General features: G+C 42.9%; 1 protein-coding gene and 1 long non-coding RNA gene across 2 annotated transcripts in view; one reads left to right on the forward strand and one right to left on the reverse strand.

Annotated features, from left to right (window-relative positions):
- LOC122552309 (intercellular adhesion molecule 5-like) overlaps positions 1-20,000 on the reverse strand; it is a 78,406-nt gene that overhangs the window by 12,194 nt on the left and 46,212 nt on the right. The window lies entirely within an intron of this gene.
- LOC122552314 overlaps positions 8,326-20,000 on the forward strand; it is a 31,435-nt gene continuing 19,760 nt past the window's right edge. Inside the window, exons 1-2 of the long non-coding RNA XR_006312351.1 lie at positions 8,326-8,688; positions 16,383-16,697. This is a non-coding gene — a long non-coding RNA (uncharacterized LOC122552314). The remainder of the gene's footprint in view (positions 8,689-16,382; positions 16,698-20,000) is intronic.

Genomic DNA, 20,000 nt, shown 5'->3' on the forward strand with positions numbered 1-20,000 from the left:
GGACTTTGTTAAGTGTTTATAGGAAAACATCCTTATTCAACATATGCATGTATCTATTAGGGAAAGAGCAATATTTGATCTCCTGTTAGGAAACAAAGCAAGTGACTGAGGTGTCAGTGGAGGAGCACTTTGAAGCAAGTGATCATAATTTTATTTGTCTTAAAATAATTATAAAAAAGTATAGAACTGATCAAAAAATTAAAGCTCTAAGTTAGGGCAAGGCCAATGTTGATGGTATTATGTTCCTGTTCGTGCAAAGGGCAAGGCTGGTAGGTGTAGGGAATGCTGGATGACTAGAGAAATTGAGTCTCTGGTTAGAAAAAGGAGGTATATGTCGGGTATAGACAGCTGGGATTGAGTGAATCCCTAGACTAGTATCAGGGCAGTAGGAGGGAAATCAGGAAGGCAAAAAAGGGACAAGTGATAGCTTTGGCAAATGTCTTGGAGAGAGTTAACATTATAGAAGAGGATGTGCTGGAGGTCTTAAAATTCAAATAGGCAGATAAATCTGTCAGACCTGATCAAGTGTATCACAGAACTTTGTGGGAAGCCACGGCACAGATTACAGGGATAGAATCCCTACAGTCTGGATATTTGTATCATCAATAGGGTGGGCACTGGAAGACTGGAGTTTGGCTAATGTGGTGACATTATTTAAGAATAGGATGTAAGGAAAAAGTGGGGAATTATAGACTGATGAGCCTTACGTCAGTGGGGGGGCAAGTTATTGGAGGAGATTCTGAGGAACAGGATCTACATGCATTTGGAAAAGCAAAGACTGATTAGGGATCGACAACATGGCTTGGTGCATGGGAAATAGTGTCTCACTAATTACATAGAACATAGATCAGTACAGCACAGTACAGGCCCTTCAGCCCTCGATGTTGTGCTGACCTGGAAGATCAAACTAACCTACATTCCCTTCATTCCACTATTATCCATGTGCCTATCCAAGAGTCGCTTAGATGTCCCGAATGTATCTGACACTACTACCACTGCTGGCAGTGCATTCTACACACACACCACTCTCTGTGTAAAGAACTACCTCTGACATCTCCTCTAAACCTTCCTCCAAACACCTTACAATTATGTCCTTCATGATATTCATTTCCGCTCTAGAAAAAATTCTTGGACTATTCACTCTATCTATACCTCTCATCATCTTGTACACCTCTGTCAAGTCATCTCTCATCCTTCTTTGCTCCAATGAGAAAAACCCTTGCTCCCTCAACCTTTCTTCATAAGACATGCTCTCCAGTCCAGGCAGCATCCTGGTAAATCTTCTCTGCACTCTCTATAAAGCTTCCGATAACGAGGCAACCAGAACTGAACACAATATTCCAAGTGTGGTCTAACCAGGGCTCTACAGAGCTGCAGCACAACTTTACAGCTCTTAAACTCAATTCCCCTGCTAATGAAAGGCAACATACCGTGTAACTTCTTAACAACCCTATCAATTTGGGTGACAAATATGAGGGATCTATGGACATGGACCCCAAGATTGCTCTGTTCCTCTACACTGCCAAGAATCCTGCCTTTAATCCTATATTTTGTATTCAAATTCAAACTTCCAAAATGAATCATTTCACATTTTTCAGGTTGAACTCCATCTGCCACTTCTCAGCCCAGCTCTGCATCCTGTCAATGTCCCGTTGCAACTACACCAGCCCTCCAAACTATCAACCACTCCACAAACGGTCATGCCATTGTCAAACTTATTAACCCACCCTTCTACTTCCTCACCAAGTCATTTCTAAAAATCACAAAGAGCAGAGGCCACAGAACAGATCCCTATGGAACATCACTGGTCACCGAGCTCCAGGCTGAATACTTTCCATCTACTACCACCCTCTGTCCTCTATTGGCCAGCCAATTCTGTGTCCAGACAGGAAATATCCCTGTAACCTATGCTTCCTTACTTTCTGAATGCCCCTACCATGAGGTACCTTATCAAATGCTTTGCTAAAATCCATTTACATCATATCCATTACTCTACCTTCATCAATGTTTTTTGTCATATCCTTCAACAAAGCTTGTGAGGCATGACCCGCAACTCACAAAGCCATGCTATCTCTAATGAAACTATGGTTTTCCAAGTAATCATCAGTCCTGTCTCTCAGAATCTCTCCAATAATTTGCCCACTACAGACATAAGACTGACTGGTCTGTAATTCCCAGAATTATCCCTATTCGCTTTTGTAAACAAGGGAATAACATTTGCCACCCTCCAATCATCTGCTACTACTCCAGTGGACAGTGAGGACATAGATCATCACCAAAGGCACAGCAATCTCTTCCCTTGCTCCCTGTAGTAATCTTAGGTATATCCCATCTGGCCCATCATTTCAGCACATCCTCTTTCTTAACATCAAACTGTTGAAGCATATCAGCCTGCTTTAAGCTGTCCTCACAAAGGTAAAAGTCCCTCTCAGTAGTGATTACTGAAGCAAAGTAATCATGAAGGACCTCCCCTACCTCCTCCGACTCCAGGCACAAGGTCCCTCCACTATCCCTGATCTACTTTGACTCTGGCCATCCTCTTGTTCCTCACATAAGTGTAGAATTCCTTAGGGTTTTCCTTAATCCAATCGCTAAAGCATTTTCATGCCCCCATCTAGCTCTCATAAATCCATTCTTCAGTTCTTTCCTGGCTATCTCGTAACTCTCTGGAGCCCTGTCTGATCCTTGCCTCCTCAACCTTAAGTAAGCTTCATTATTTCTCTCGATTAGATCTTCCACATTTCTTGTCATCCAAGGTTCCTTCACCCTACCATCCCTTTCTTGCCTCAGTGGGACAAACCTGTCCAGCATTATCAGCAAGTGCTCCCTAAACAACCTCCACATTTCTGTTGTGCATTTTTCTGTTCCCAATTTAGACACAGCAGTTCCAGGGTAATAGTACTGTAATTCCCCCTCTCCTAGTTAAATACTTTCCCAAACCATCTAATCCTATCCCTCTCCATGACGATAGTAAAAGTTTCTCACTATCATCGAAATGCTCTCCCACCAAGAGATTTGACACCTGACCTGGTTCCTAGCCAACTACCAAATCCAATATGGCCTCCCCTCTAGCTGGCCTACCTACACGGTAAAAACAATGACTGCAGATGCTGGAAACCAGATTCTGGATTAGTGGTGCTGGAAGAGCACAGCAGTTCAGGCAGCATCCAAGGAGCAGTGAAATTGACGTTTCGGGCAAAAGCCCTTCATCAGGAATTCCTGATCTAATCTAATCTAATCTTTCGGAGCACTGCTTCTTTGTCAGGCAGCTAGTGGGGCAGGATTATAGGACACAGAACTTATAGTGAACGATCAAGCTGTCATAAACCGATGCAATATTTTGAACAAACCTAGATGGCTGTTAAGTCTTTAATCACTTAAAATGGGTTGCAGGTTTCAATTCATTAATATGTAAATCCCAGAACTTCTTTCAAGTCACTATCATGAGATAACTTAAGGTGTTATAAAAAAGGTGACATCTCAGCTCAGACAATGCATTAAAGGTGTGAGGTTAGAGTCTTGTCTGTATTCCAACCTTGAATCAGACTGGTTCTATTTCCAAAGTAGGAATTTATAAAATTTCACATGGACTGACTGCCTACAGCTTGTGTGTTTTTTGAACAATATGGAATATATCTGCAAATACAATTCTGCAAATGCAAAGACGTGGGTTTCACAGGGGCAGGAATGGTTGCTTGATGTTCAAGGGTTTAGAATGTTTAAAAAGAACAGGGAGGGTGGAAAACAAGGAGGGGGTGGAGCATTGCTAATCCGAGAATGCATCACAGCTACAGAAACAAAGGTTGTTGAGGAAGGTCTGTCTACTGAGTCGTATGGGTGGAAGTTAGGAACAGCAAGGGAGCAGCCACCACATTGGGGTTTTCTACAGACCCCCAATAGCAGTAGGGAGATTGAAGAACACATAGGCGGGCAGATTCTAGAAAAATGCAGAGGTAGCAGGGTTGTAGTTATGGGTGATTTCAACTTTCCCAATATCGACTGGAACCTCTTCAGTGCAGATAGTTTGGATGGAGCCGTTTTTGTCAGGTGTGTTCAGGAGGGTTTCCTTACTCAGTATGTAGACAGACCGATGAGGGGAGAGGTTATTTTGGATTTGGTGCTCGGTACTGAGCCAGGACAGGTGTCAGATCTCGCGGTGGGAGAAACTTTAGTGACAGTGATCACAACTGCCTAAAATTTAACATAGCCTTAGAGATGGAAAGGAGCAGTTACCGAGGGAAGATATTTAATTGGGGAAAAGGAAATTATGATGCTATCAGACAGGAGTTGGGAAGTACGGACTGGGAGCAATTGTTCCACAGAAAGGACACAGCAGACATGTGGAGACTGTTTAAGGAGCAGTTGTTGCGAGTGATGCACACATTTATTCCTCTGAGACAGATAAGAAGGGGTAAGATTAAGGAACCTTGGATGATGAGAACACAGGAACTTCTCGTCAAAAGGAAGAAGGCAGCTTACAAAGGTGGAGGAAGAAAGGATCCAACATAGCTCTAGAGGAGTACAGGCTTGCAAGAAAGGAGCTCATAAATGGACTGAGGAGAGCCAGGAGGGGGCATGAAAAAGGCTTGGCAAATAGGATTAGGGAGAACCCAAAGGCATTTTACTCATACGTGAGGAATAAGAGAATGATCAGGGAGAAGGTAGGGCCGATCAGGGATAGCGGAGGGAACTTGTGCATGGAGTCTGAGCAGATAGGGGAAGCCCTAAATGAGTATTTTGCTTCAGTTTTCTCCAAGGAAAGGGAGCTTGTTGTGAATGAGAACTTTGAGGAGCTAGGATACAGGCTTGACCAGATCAAGGTTGATGAAGTTGATGTGCTGGAAATTTTGGAAAACATTAACATTGATAAGTTCCCAGAGCCAGATTTATCCTAGGTTGCTTCAGGAAGCAAGAAAGGAGGTTGCTAAGCCGATGGCGAAGATCTTTGCCTCCTCACTCTCCAAGGAAGTCGTGCCAGAGGATTGGAAGGAGGCGAATGTTGTTTCTCTTTTCAAGAAGAGTAATAGCGAAATCCCTGGCAATTACAGACCAGTCAGTCTTATGTCTTTGGTCAGCAAAGTTTTGGAAAGAATTCTGAGGGATAGGATCTGAGACTATTTGGCAAAGCATAGCGTGATTAAAGGCAGTCAGCATGGCTTTGTGAGGGGCAGGTGAAAGTGAGGTCTGCAGATGCTGGAGATCAGAGCTGAAAATTTGTTGCTGGAAAAGCGCAGCAGGTCAGGCAGCATCCAGGGAACAGGAGAATCGACGTTTCGGGCATAAGCCCTGGTCATGCCTCACAAATCTTATTAAGTTCTTCGAGGAGGTGACAAGACAGATCGACGAAGGTCGAACAGTGGATGTGGTGTATATGGACTTCAGCAAGGTATTTGATAAGTTCCCCATGGTAGGCTCATTCATAAAGTCAGGAAGTATGGGATACAGGGAGATTTGGCTATCTGGATTCAGAATTGGCTGGCTGACAGACAGCAGAGAGTGGTTGTAGATGGAAAGTATTCTGCCTGGAGGTCAGTGTTGAGTGGGGTTCCGCAGGGCTCTGTTCTTGAGCCTCTGCTTTTACTAGTTTTTATAAATGACTTGGACGAGGTAGTTGAGGGGTGGGTTACCTCCCTGACCTATCACCTCCATCCCCACCCCCATTCACCTATTGTACTCTATGCTACTTTTTCCCCACCCTCCTCTCATTTATCTCTCCACTCTGCAGGCACTCTGCCTCTATGACTGATGAAGGGCTTTTGCCCGAAACGTCGATTTTCCTGCTCCTCAGATGCTGCCTGAACTGCTATGCTTTTCCAGCACCACTCTAATCGAGAACCTGTTGAACTATAACCTGGTGTTGGGTGATTCATAAGACTGATAAAAGCAGTCTAAATGGACTTCAGCAAAGTGTTCAACAAGGTTTCACAATTGGCTTGAAGGTAGGAGACAGAACATGGTGGTGAAGAGTTGTTTTTCAGACTGGAGGGCTATGATCAGCAGTGTGCCACAGGGATCAGTGCTGGATTCACAGGGTTTTGTCATTTATATAGAAGTTTTGGATCTGAATATAGCAAGTATGGTTGGTGAGTTTGTAGATGACACCAGAATTGGTTGCGTAGTGGACAGTGAATAAGATTATCTCAGAGTACAATGGGACCTTGGTCAGATAGGCCAATCGGCTGAGAAGTGGCAGATAGAGTTTAAGTTGGATAAATGTGAGGTATTGCATTTTGGCAAGCTAAGCAAGGGCATGAGTTATACAATTAATGATAGGGAGTACTGCCAAACAAAGAGACCTAGAGGTGGAGATGCATAGTCACTCGAAGTGTAATACATAGGTAGACAGGGTGGTGAAGAAGGAGTTTAGTATGCTTGTCTTCATTGGTCAGAACACTGAGTATAGGAGTTGGATGCCATGTTGTGGCTGTACAGGACATTGGTGAGGCCACTTTTAGAATACTGTTTACAATTCTGGTTATCCATCTATAGGAAGGATGTTGTTAAACTTGAGAGGGTGCAGAAAAATTTACAAGGATGTTGCCGGGATTGGAGGGTTTGAGCTATAGGCAGAGACACAATACCATTGGAGGCTGAAGGTGATCTTGTAGAGGTTTATAAAATCCTAAGTGGCATAGATAGGGTGAATAGCCAAGGTCTTTTTCCCTGGGTAGGGGTGTCCAAAACTAGAGGGCATAGGTTTAAGGTGAAAGAGGAAAGATTTAAAAAGGACCTGAGGGATCACTTTTTCAAGCAGATGGTGGTGCGTGCATGGAACAAGCTGCCAGAGGAAACGATGGAGGTGGATACAATTCCAACATTTAAAAGGCTTCTGGATGGATATATGAATAGGAAGGGATCAGAGGAGATATGGACAAAATGGTGGCAAATGGGATTAGGTCAGATTGGGATGTCTAGTTGGTGAGGATGAGTGGACTGGAGGGTCTTTTTTCATGCTGTATGAATCTATGACTCTATGAGTTCCCAAGATAATTAAGAAGATTTTTAAAATATAAACACTTGAATCATGTTAGATTCCAAGGCTATGGGCTAACTGCCAGATAATGGATAAGAATAAATAGCTGTCTGATGATCGACATGGACACAATGGGTCCAGTAGCCCCTTTCCCTGCTGTACAACTCTATGGTTCTAGATGGATGTTAAGTGGTGATGAGCTCAACAGGAACGGATAATTTTTTTGTTATGGTTCTTCGGGAAAAAACATTTTGGTTGTTGGCTAGAAACCTGTGGTGAATTCAGAAAAGCAAATAAGCCTGGATGGCAAAATGACCACAGTTTAGATAATTTTAATGTGAGGAGTATAATAAATAGGACAGACCAGCTGAGGGCAGTATGATACCATACATGGCTTAAAGAGGGTCAGGAAGGATTTCTGGCTCCAGAACTTTCCGACACGATAGAGAGGGATTAATCAGAAAACTGGGTAGCAATTGTGGTTGAAGAAACAATCATATTTTTAAGGAGGGATGACAAGTTGGAAGCATCATCATATGAAGCCACATGGATTGCACTAAGTACCATAAAAAGGGCAGCTAAACTCTTGGGAATGTACAACAGACTTCGAGAGGGAGACAGAAGAACAAAGATGTTGGCAAACTCGCAGAAGTGCAAAAACAACAAAGTAGTAATAGTTTGTTTTTTTTTACCTACCCCAATATTAACTGAAATAGTTTTAATGTGAAAAGAATGGAGGGAACTGAATTCATTGAGTGCATTCATAGAGTCATAGAGATGTACAGCATGGAAACAGATCCTTCGGTCAAACCCGTCCATGCTGACCTGTTCAGAGGCATTCTTTCAATATTTGCTCTGGGAGTTGTAGTTTTTAAAATCAAAAACAATACTGTGCTCACTACAGAGATCACAGATACAGTTGATTAAAGCAAGTAAATGTGAATTGTCGAAGAAAAGATTCTTTGAAGTAGTCATGCTGAAGAATCCACACAAAATACACTGGGGTAAGTCCCCCAGCCCACTCCGCTCTGTGCTATGACAACAGGTTGAAAGGCAACAAGGCTGGCAATATAATGGGCAAGGTATCAGAATGGGAGGCCAAAATCCTCCTGTTACCATGACATATTGTCAGTAGCAGGAGAGGGCAGCCATTTAAATGGCTCATTTAAAGACCACTTCCTGCCCTCAGGCTTCCTGCAGCTTCCAGGGGAGGGTGGCTCTTCTTAAATGGTACTGCATGGTCCATGCATTGAACTGCACATGTGTGGACTTTGGAAGTTGCTGTCTGAATACTCTTCAATGAAGGTAAGCTCTGATTACCTCATTTCTACGAAATGTGTCAATATGTTTTATTTTGTTTTTTGTTTTTACCTCTGGAAGTTACTCTGAATACGAAATAGATTCAGTGCCAATGTATTGACTGTGATTTGTTTACTTGGCAGTAAATGTGGCAGGACTTGACATTTGGATCGACGTAACCCCTCAAGTTCTGGAATTTGGAGACTCATTGAAGGCAAACTGCAGTACATCATGTGTGGATTCAAACCTATTAATTGTCTTGGAATATAAATCAGGGCTAAGTCCTCAGAGAAAACGTGAAAGTACATGGATATCAGACTTCTTCCCAAATGTCACAGCATGGGATATTTCTGTCCCTTGTGTTGTGAGATGTAAGAATGAACACAACTCAGCCAAGAAAGTGGTCCCTGTTTACAGTAAGTGAAAATTATTGTAACAAAATAATTGTGAGTGATAGAGATTCCCTACTGGCTCAGTAAATATCTATTTTCCGTGGTTTAAATACTGGAATGCCGAAATAAATTAAGGCAAATGGGATGTTTTAACACACATTGAAACTCAGCTAAGTGATATAGCCTAGTCATCTGCTGAAACCAGTAACCACACCAATTCCCTTAGAATAAGTTTGTTTCCATCAGGTTTCACCTTCTTCCTGCCTTGTGTCCATTTTAAGCCTTTGCATTCCACAATTACGATATGGAGTTGCCAGTGTTGGACTGGGATGGACAATGTCAGAAGTCGATTGACACCAGGTTATAGTCCAACAGGTTTATTTGAAATCACAAGCTTTTGGGGTGTTGCCCCTTCACTTCATCTGATGAAGCAGCAATGCTCCAAAAGCTTGTGGGTTTAAATAAACCTGTTGGACTATAACCTGGTGTCGTCTGACATTCTGCAATTAGTTATTTTCCTCAGAGTAGGAACTTCAAAATGAAATTCATTATCTCAAAAAACAACTACTGCCTGCTTTAAAACAAACACACAAATCCTTCACTCTCTATCTCTGTAATCTCCTCCAGCCCAATAAACCTCTGATCTCTGCACTGTTCTAATTCAGGCATTTGGTTCATCTCGAATTTTATCACCACTATTGCAAACTGTGCCTTCAATTGCCAAGTTGTTAGGCTCTGGAATCACTCCCTTAACCTCAATCTTTCTCTCTCTCCTCCTGTAAGGCACTCTCTAGATCATACCCTCTTTCAATCATCTGCCCCAATACCTCCTCATGTAACTTGGTGTTAACCATTCATGGGGAAATTGAAGCTCCAGTATTTATAGTCAATGTAACAGTAGTGATTGTAACAAGGTCAGCCAAATGGACACTATACAATATAAGTTCACTGGCTGGGGCTGTTAATCAGGAGTATTCCGTTCATTCTGAGAGCTGGCTCTGAGAGATCCAGATCAGTGTCAAAGACTATCCACATGTAAATAAAGGGTGACTCCACGATGGCTTACTGGCTTATGTGAAGTAATTTCAGTGGCAATGAGAAGAAATCCTGAAGAAATTCACTCACAATAGTTATCTCTGAATTGGCATAAGCATTTCTGATATTGTGTCATTATTTAGGAAGCTTGACTCATTTGATCCTGCCATCAAAGACTGGGCCCTGTATGCGGAAAGAATGCATTATTGCTTTCTGGGCAAATGATATTGGGGCAGATGAAAAGCAATGAGTAATACTCTTGACAGTTCGTAGATCTACAGCTTTTTTGGTTATTAGGTACCTAACTTTTCTTGAAGCATCAGATTTTAACTTTCCAAACATCACTTGGGACTGCCATCGTGTTAAAGGTTTAGATGGAGAGGAATTTCTTAAGCGTGTACAAGACAATTTTCTGATTCAGTTTGTGGACGTACCTACTAGAGAAGGTGTAAAACTTGACCTACTCTTGGGAAATAAGACAGAGCAGGTGACTGAGGTGTCAGTGGGGGAGACTTTGGGGCCAGTGAACATAATTCTTTTCGCTTTAAAATAGTGATGGAAAAGGATAGACCAGATCTAAAAGTTGAAGTTCTAAATTGGAGAAAGGCCAATTTTGACGACATTAGGCAAGAACTTTCGAAAGCTGATTGGAGGCAGATGTTCACAGGTAAAGGGACAGCTGGAAAATGGGAAGCCTTCAGAAATGAGATAACAAGAATCCAGAGAAAGTATATTCCTGTCAGGGTGAAAGAGAAGGCTGGTAGGTATAGGGAATGCTGGATGACTAAAGAAATTTAGGGTTTGGTTAAGAAAAAGAAGGAAGCATATGTCAGGTATAGACAGGAGAGATCGAGTGAATCCTTAGAAGAGTATAAAGGAAGTAGGAATATACTTAAGAGGAAATCAGGAGGGCAAAACGGGGACATGAGATAGCTTTGGCATATAGAATTAAGGAGAATCCAAAGGGCTTTTACAAATATATTAAGGACAAAAGGGTAACCAGGGAGAGAATAGGGCCCCTCAAAGATCAGCAAGGCGGCTTTTGTGTGGAGCCACAGAAAATGGGGAGATACTAAATGAATACTTTGCACCAGTATTTACTGTGGAAAAGGATATGGAAAATATAGACTTTAGGGAAAAGGATGGTGACATCGTGAAAAATGTCCAGATTACAGAGGAGGAAGTGTTGGATGCCTTGAAATGGTTAAAGGTGGATTAATCCCCAGGACCTGATCAGGTGTACCTGAGAACACTGTGGGAAGCTAGAGAAGTCATTGCTGAGCCTCTTGCTGAGATATTTGTATCATCGATAGTCACAGGTGAGGTGCCGGAAGACTGGAGGTTGGCTAAAGTGGTGCCATTGTTTAAGAAGGGCAGTAAAGACAAGCCAGGGAACTATAGACCAGTGAGCCTGACCTCTGTATTGGACAAGTTCCTGGAGAGAATCCTGAGGGACAGGATGTACATGTATTTGGAAAGGCAAGGACTGATTTGGGATAGTCAACATGGCTTTGTGCGTGGGAAATCATATCTCACAACTTGATTGAGTTTTTTGAAGAGGTAACAAAGAAGATTGATGAGGGCAGAGCAGTAGATGTGATCTCTATGGACTTCAGTAAGGCGTTCGACAAAGTTCCACGTGGGACACTGATTAGCAAGGTTAGATCTCATGGAATACAGGGAGAACTAGCCATTTGAATACAGAACTGGCTCAAAGCTGGAAGACAGAGGGTGGAAGAGGAGGGTTGTTTTTCAGACTGGAGGCCTGTGACCAGTGGAGTGCCACAAGGATTGGTGCTGGGCCCTCTACTTTTTGTCATTTACATAAATGATTTGGATGCAAGCATAAAAGGTACAGTTAGAAAGTTTGCAGATGACACCAAAATTGGAGGTGTAGTGGACAGTGAAGAGGGTTACCTCAGATTACAACAGGATCTGGACCAGATGGGCCAATGGAATGAGAAGTGGCAGATGGAGTTTAATTCAGATAAATGTGAGGTGCTGCATTTTGGGAAAGCAAATCTTAGCAGGACTTATACTTATAAAGATTTACAAAATTATGAGGGGCATAGATAGGATAAATAGACAAAGTCTTTTCCCTGGGGTTGGGGAGTCCAGAACTCGAGGGCATAGGTTTAGGGTGAGAGGGGAAAGATATAAAGGAGACTTAAGGGGCAACGTTTTCACGCAGAGGGTGGTACCTGTATGGAATGAGCTGCCAGAGGATGTGGAGGCTGGTACAATTGCAACATCTAAGAGGCATTTGGATCTGTATCAGGATTTTTGACTAGTTAAGATGACTGGCAGAGGCTTGTGACTTTGGTTAATCCTTAATGAGATGCTGAGAGACCATTTGGTCTGTGGGATTAATGATGTGAGCATGCAAAAACACTTAGTAACTGAAGCTCAGCTGGAGTTTAAACAAGCAAAACCAATGGCTTTATCATTGGAAAATGCAGTAAGCGGAGTACCTAAGTTGCAAGGTATTCTGATGGAAATGGCACCTTTGCCAGTCCAATTGAACATGTGAGTGAAGGCAGTTACAAAGCATCACTCAAGTCATATCCTAACAGCTGACACCACAGCAAAACCCCAAAACAAACTCAAGCCTTTGCCAAACAGTTAAACTTTTCTCGAGGCTCCAGGCTGAGCCATTGTAGTTGTTATTGGTATGCATACCTGAGAGAGCAAAAGAATCCCACTGGGTCTGAATTAAGTAACAGAGCTCATAGGCCAATACCTAGAAGTATGCACACCAAGGGATGTCCACCTACATCTGATTTGGAACCATTAAATTGGTTAGCAACATTCAAAACAAAACCAATCAAAATAAATGTCTGGTTAAATGGTCACCTGGTTCTTTTGGAGGTCGATACTAGCACAGCTATTTTAATGTTTGCAGAGCCGGTCTTTAACAAAATTCACTCTCGACTCCGGGTTTGCACAAGACCTCAGTTTGACTGAGAGCCTTTCCCAGAGAACCTTTACAGATAAAAGTTACAACTTTGTTTCCGGTCTCTTATAAGAAGAAGCTGGTTCAGTTACCACTGATTGTAGTGAAAGGGTCAGGCCAAGCTTGATGGGCAAAATTAGTTAAGAAAGACTCAACTTGACTGACTCAACATTTTTCAGTTAGAAATGGCTGTGTCAGTGAAATAAGTCCTAATTAAATACCCGGATGTTTATCAGGAAGGTCTAGGTAGTATCAAAGGAGCCAAGGCCTCCTTGCATGAGGACCAGGAAGCAATTCCATGATTCTGCAAGGCTTGCCCAGTGCTATTTGCCTTACTTGCAAAAGTAGAGGCAGAAATGAGGAGGTTGCAAAACAAAGTAATCATCAAACCAATCCAATTTGTGGACTGGGCAGCCCAGTAATAGCTGAAGCCCAGTAATTGTGAAGCTTGACAGATTGGTTTACGTTTGTGGGTGAACATTTTAAACAAATGGTGAACTGCGTTTAGTAGCAGGATAAATACCCAATCCCTCACACTAAGGATTTATATGCAAAGCCAGCAGGGGTGAACATGGACATGAGCCATGCGTATTTGCAAGTGAGGTCAGACGACGACTGTCAGAAGCATGTTACAGTTATTATCCATAATGGTTTGTACCAATGAATGACACTGCCATTTGGGGTATCATCAGCCGGTGCCATTTCTCAGTGGACGATGGAGAACATTTTAAAGGGTTTACCCAAATCCCCATCTACCAAGACGATTTGCTAATAAAAGGGAAGACTAATAAGAAGCACTTTGAGAACTTGGATATAGTCCTTAGACATTTCTCCCAGGTGGGCGTATGCCTTGGAAGGGAAGAATGTTGGTTTCAGGCATCCCAAGTGACCTCGTGGGCAAGACCGGGTAACACTTGGAAGCTGAAGTGAGGGTGATCAAAGATGCCCCAGCTCCCAACTCAGTATCAGAACTTAGGTCTTTCCTTGGGCTGGTGAACTATTCCGGATAGTTCATACATAATGTGGCCTCCATCCTAGCACCTTTGAAATCAACTCTTTAAAAAGAGTTAGCCTTGGAAATGGTCATGCAGCCAAGCCATAGTTTTCAGGGAAGTCAAAAAACAGCTATCATCCTGTAAGTCATATTAAGATTCTAAACGGGATCTGGTACTGACATGCGATGCCCTGATGGAGAATGAAGGTTTGGCAGTGATGTTTGGAGTCAGGATGTTCCACCAATACTTTGACAGACATAAATTTGTAATAATAACAGACCACAAACCCTTCTAGGTCTACTTAAAGAGGACAAGATGTGGAGGTGGTGGTGTTGGACTGGGGAGGAATACGTTCAAAATTGCACAACACCAGGTTGTAGTCCCAACAGATTTATTTGGATGTACTTGCTTTCAGAGTGCTGCCCCTTATAGCTACAAATTATGATCCTGCCCCACTAGTTACCTGCTTAAAGAGGACAAGATGTGGAGGTGTCAGTATTGGACTGGGAGGACTACATTAAAAATCACACAACACCAGTTTATAGTCCAATAGGGTTATTTGGATGTACTTGCTTTCAGAGTGCTGCCCCTTATAGCTACAAATTATGATCCTGCCCCACTAGTTACCTGAAAGCTAGTACTTCCAAATAAAGCTGTTGGACTATAAACTGGTGTTGTGTGATTTTTAACTGAAGAGGACAAGGCAGTGCTGCTCACAGCTTCACACTGAATTCAGCGGTGGGCTCTAGTTATAAGTCTGTACAATTACAGGTTGGAACACTGTCTGGGAGGCCAAGGAGCAAATGTAGTTGCACTGAACCGCCTCCTGCTGGAAGGTACACCACCGGTGGGACCACTACAAGAAGAGTCCACTCTGGTATTAAACTTTTTGGACACACTTCCAGTCACAGCTGACAATATCAGACTCTGGACAAAGATCCAGTCCTGGCAAAACTGAACCAGCTGGTGGTGATGGGGGAGGAAGCCAAAGGGCCATCACAATCAGAATTGAAATGTTTCTGGACCTAGAGAGATCAGATCACAGTCGAGGACAGCATTTTATTATGGGGAGCAAGAGTGGTTGTTCGTAGCAAGGGTCAGCACCAAGATACTGACTGAACTCCACAGGGGTGTACAAGGGTTTCCAAAATGAAGACATTGATGAGAAGTTATTGGATTGGAGGATTGGATACAGACAAAGCTGCATTGGTGGGGCAATACACACAAGGACAAAAATCACCAAAAGCACTCCCCACATTTGTGGAAATGGTTGGGTAAACACTGGATTCGGTTACACTTTGACTATGCAGCTCCTTTCATGGGCTCAATGTCCTTAGTCTTTTTGGATATCCACTCAAAATGGCTGGATATGTGTAGAGTTAATTTGTCTTACACATGGATGATGACAGAGTACTGCAAATATTTTACAATACGTGGACTGTTCGAGATGTTGGTCACAGATAACAGACTATCATTTCAAGCAGGGGACTTGACTATTTCCTAAAGCCGAATGATATGCATCACATAAGACAGCTCTGAGCCATTCCATCATCCAATGGTCGGGCAGAAAAACCATTTCAAATTTTGTAGGCAGGCTAAAAGAAATAGCCTACAGCTTCACTCGATACCAAACTGTCCCAGTTCCTGTTTGACTATCGACCCATCCCTCATGCAACTACAGGGATAGCTCCAGCAGAGTTGCTAATGGGTAGAAGACTCCACAACAGGTTAAACCTGATCTTCCTAGTCTTGAGGGGAGGGTGAAATGGCATCAGAAACATCAATGCTGGACACAATGCTCCACTAAATGAGAGAGACAGTTTACTTTAGGGCTCAAAGTTTGGTGTAGGAACCGTGGGAATGGCCTTGAATGCGCTGGAGGCACAGTCAATGTAAGGTCAGGTCCAGTGATGTCTAAGGTTTGGATAGGTGCAACAGTCCTGAACAAGTACATGGATCATATGAAAGCTGCAAACATTGCAGGAGCAAAATGTGCCCTGCTCTTCGCTGCCTTTCTGACTGTTCAAAAACTCATGGGGTCTCTGTCTCCGGTAAGCATTTAAGGTACTACAGAATCTGAGGTGGATGTCACTGTCTCAATGCCTTTGCCACCTAAAGAGGAGAATAAAGAGGGAGGGATGTAATAATTGTAATGAGGTCAGCCAGGTGGACATCATAGAAACTGAAACAACTGCAGATGGTGTAAATCAGAAAAAAAATCAAAATTGCTGGAAAAGCTCAGCAAGTCTTGCAGCATCTGTGGAGAGAAATCAGAGTTAATATTTCCTGTCAAATGACCCTTCCTCAGAACAGGGAAAGGGTCACTTGACCCCAAACATTAGGTCTGATTTGTCTCCACAGATGCTGCCTGACCTGCTGAGTTTTTCCAGCAATCTTGATTTTTGTTTCTGGGTATCATAGAATGAGTTCCCTGATTAGGCTCTTTATCTGGTCCAATCAGGGAGCCGTGGCTGACAGGTATAAACAGGAGTGTCAGAGGTTCTGATCACTCTGAGAGCTGGCCCTGACGGAGATGGATTAGTCTCCATGTGTAAATAAAGGGTGACTTGGTGACAGGATACCGGCCTCTGTTGAAATATTTTACTAACCTTTTGTCGAATGTGTACACACACTTACATCTCTTATGTATCTGAGTAAATGTGTGGGGAAATGGAACATGGTCCTCAGGTACACTATTTCAGTGAAACCTGTTAACTGTGATTCTCCTTTAACAGATCGAGAGATAAGCATTACAGTACTTCCTGAAGTACTGGAGATTAACAGAACATATCGTCTGGAGTGCATTGGCCCAAGAGTCTATCCAAACAACAAACTCATTCTCACATGGCTGAGAGGGAGTGAGATTGTCCAGAGAGATTCCACAGGTGAACTAGGTCTTCCGGATGAAGATAAAAGGTTGAGAAATGTCTTCAATTTCGTTGCGAGTCGATCAGATGATGGACAGGAGTACACCTGCTTGGCTGAAGTGGACTTGGACTCTAATACCACAAAGTCAATCACAAACTCTTCTGTCACACTGCAAACTTACGGTGAGTTCCAATTGCTCAAGATATTACAGACAAAAAAAAACTTATCTTGTATTATGGTGCAAATATCCAGTAAATGTAAATGTTTGCTTTAAGTCAGCCAGAGCATGTGCAAACCATAGTTTGACAGTGAAGGCCTACAATCATTTTGCAATCACTTTCTTTTTTACCATGCTGAGTCTTAATAATATAATTCCAAAACATATTCAAGGCCCATTCTGATTCCTGAGGCTTGAGTTTCAAACTGGGAACATTAAGTGGGGACAGAAGCTGCTACTGGCTCAGTCAGGGAATCCAGAATTGACGTGCTCTGTCCCTTCCAATACCTGGGTCATTTCCAGGTCCTAATCTCATGCCATACACTGACACAAAGCACATCATTTCCAGAATCCATAACTGAAACCAGTAGCAGCTTCTGCCCCCAGTTAATGTCACTAAGCACCTGGTGAAGATGGGAACTGACTGCTGAGCACGACCCTCAAAGGCAGTCTGCAGCAATGGGCGAGCTACTGCTTTGCAAAACTGAGAAAGCAGTAGAGAGAAGGGTTAGCAGACTTTTAGTGCAGAGAAGATGGCAATCAGCCAATACACATGAAAAACCCATTATTAAAAACTGTTCTTCCTCATTGTGGTAACCCCAACAAAGTACACCGGAATCACTAATTAATCTCCTCATGGAGCTTGTTGAGTATAAGTTCCCTTGGTAACAGGCAATGGCCTGCCGAACTGGAACTCAACACCTTATGGTGTAGTGGTAGTGTCCTTACCCCTGGACCTGGCAGCCAAGGTTCTAGACCCACCTGCTCCAGAGATGTGTAATAACATCCCTGAACTGGTTGACTAGAAAAATAGGTTAGTCCCTTCCCTCTCTCCCTACCCACGTCTCTCTTTTGATGGTTTGCATTTACCCAACAGGCTTTGCGTGTAAATATTGAATTGGATGTTTATACTGGTGATGGCTGGTAATTGTTTTAAAAAGGCATGGTTATTTTGATGGTGGGAAGGCCGCTCAGTTGTAGGTAATAGCACTTCAGAGTAAAATAAAGTATTGCCAGAGGGTCTTGTGGTACAATGGTATAGTCTCTATCGCTGAGCCAGGAGGTCTTGGTTCACATCCCACCTGTTCCAGAAGGTGTGCAATAACATCGATGATCAGGTTGATTAGAAAATAAGTTTAAAAAAGAAAATATTACCATTGTACATAATGGGATTTTAATCGTAAACAATTAATTGGCTACACAAGTGAATGCTGGTGGTTGTTAGTAAAACACATAAAAGTCATAGTGATTTGGGTGGTGGTAACATCGCTCAAACGTGCATGTTAACACATCTGGGTGTTAAAAAAAAGAATAAATAAATAAATAAAACAAGACCCATGGGGGGGGGCGGATACAGTTCTTTATTTTCCCCTCCAATTCCATTTTGATTTAGTTTCTTCCTGCTTTCCCTAAATCCCCTCCTGCTCATTTTTGGTGGTTCATATTGGTCATAATGGATTTGCTTGTGAATCTCTAATTGGCTACAGGGATGTTTTTATTGGTGGTGGTTAATAGTTAAAAACAAAACATAAATGTCACAGTGATTTGGGGGTGCGATATCCTTCTGGTTGTGCGTAAGAGCATTTCTGGATACAGAAGAAGGAAAAAGGAGATAAAGGCAGAACCAGGAGACCTGGTTCAAGTCCCACCTCCACCAGAAGTGAGTCATAATATCTCTGAACAGGTTGATGAAAATAAAAGCAGATGCAGGAGGCCCACTTATAGTGCAGTGGGAATAGAACTTAGAACGGTACAGCACAGAACAGACCCTTCGGCCCTTGATGTTGTGCTGACCTTTTATCCTACTTTAAGATTAAACTAACCCACATAACCTTTCATTTTACAATCATCCATGGGCTTTTCCAATGTCCCCAATGTATCTGACTTTACTACCACTGCCGGCAGTGCATTCCACACACCCACCACTCTCTGTGTAAAGAACCGACCTCTGACATCTCCCCTAAATCTTCCTCCAATCACCTTAAAATAATGCCCCACATGAAAACCATTTCCACCCTGGGAAAAAGTCTTTTGCTATTCACTCTGTCGATGCCTCTCATCATCTTGTACACCTCTATCAAGTCACCTCTCATCCTTCTTCGTTCCAATAAGAAAAGCCCTAGCTCCCTCTTCCTTTCTTCATAAGACAGCCCTCCAGTCCAGGCAGCATCCTGGTAAATCTCCTCTGCACTCTCTCTAAAGCTTCCACATCCTCCCTATAATGAGCTGACCAGAACTGAACACAATACTCGAAGTGTGGTCAATCAGGGCTTTATAGAGCTGCAGCAATACCTCATGGCTCTTAAACTCAATCACCCTTTTAATGAAAACCAATATATCATACGCCTTCTTAACAACCCTATCAACTTGGGCGGCAGTTTTGAGGGATCTATGGACATGGAACTTGGGCGGCAGTTTTGAGGGATCTATGGACATGGACCCCAAGATCCCTCTGTTCTTCCATATCAGCTTGAATCCTGCCTTTAACCCTGTATTCTGCTTTCAAATTCGACCTTCCAAAACGAATCACTTCACACTTTTCCAGGCTGAACTCCAAATGCTACTTCTCAGCCCAGCTCTGCATCCTGACAATGTCCCATTGCAACCTACAACAGCCCTCCATACTATGCACCACTCCTCCAACCTTCGAGTCATCAGCAAACTTCCTGCCCCCCCCCCTTCCACTTCTTCATCCAAGTTATTTATAAAAATCACAAAGAGCAGAGGTCCCAGAACCAATCCCTGCAGCACACCACTGGTCACTGAGCTCCAGGCTAAATACTTTCCATCAACTACCACCCTCTGTCTTCTATGGGCCAGCCAATTCTGTATCCAGACAGACAGGTTTCCCTGAGTCCCATGCCTCCTTCCTTTCTGAATGAGCCTTCCATGGGGAAACCTTATCAAATGCCCTGTTAAAATCCATAGACACCACACCCACTGCTCCACCTTCATCAATGTGTTTTGTCACATCCTCAAAGAATTCAATAAGGTTTGTGAGGCATGACTTGCCCCTCACAAAGCCACGCTGACTATCTCTCATCAAACTATGCTTTTCTAAATAATCATAAATCCTTTCAGAAACCTCTCTAATAATTTGACCACGACCGACATTAGACTGTCTGGTCTGTAATTCCCAGGATTATACCTATTTCCTTTCTTCAACAAGGGAATAACATTTACCACCCTTCAATCATCTGGTACTGCTCCTGTGGACAGTGAGGATGCAAAGATCATCGCCAAAGGCACAGCAATCTCTTCCCTCACT

This window comes from Chiloscyllium plagiosum, chromosome 8 (assembly GCF_004010195.1).
Source record: "Chiloscyllium plagiosum isolate BGI_BamShark_2017 chromosome 8, ASM401019v2, whole genome shotgun sequence".
In the NCBI taxonomy this organism is placed as follows: domain Eukaryota; kingdom Metazoa; phylum Chordata; class Chondrichthyes; order Orectolobiformes; family Hemiscylliidae; genus Chiloscyllium; species Chiloscyllium plagiosum.